Source organism: Arachis ipaensis, chromosome B03, assembly GCF_000816755.2.
Source record: "Arachis ipaensis cultivar K30076 chromosome B03, Araip1.1, whole genome shotgun sequence".
In the NCBI taxonomy this organism is placed as follows: domain Eukaryota; kingdom Viridiplantae; phylum Streptophyta; class Magnoliopsida; order Fabales; family Fabaceae; genus Arachis; species Arachis ipaensis.
In genome coordinates, this window is record NC_029787.2 from 1,567,651 (window position 1) to 1,568,029 (window position 379).

The following is a 379-nucleotide window of genomic DNA, read 5'->3' on the forward strand; positions in this document are numbered from 1 at the left end:
CACAAAATATGAAAATAATATATAAATAGTATACGCAAAAAAAAAGGGGTATAAATATTATTTCTCTTTCAGAGATCTGAGGGGCATCATTACATATTTATATACTGCATGGCAGAAACCCTTATTTTAAGGGGGCGTTTTAGTCATTGACTCAAAGGCACAATTGCACATGGTTACAACTGGGGTAGGTAGGTTAATAATGAAAAGAAAGTGAGAATGTTTATATTTTTTAATGAAAAAGGTGACTATCACGTGGACATATATCAAAGTAACACACCATGCATGACAATACATAAAATATTAAATAATTTATTTAAATATATTAAAAGATTAAATAATTTTTTATTATTATCTCCATATTCATTTGTTTTGTTGTTCT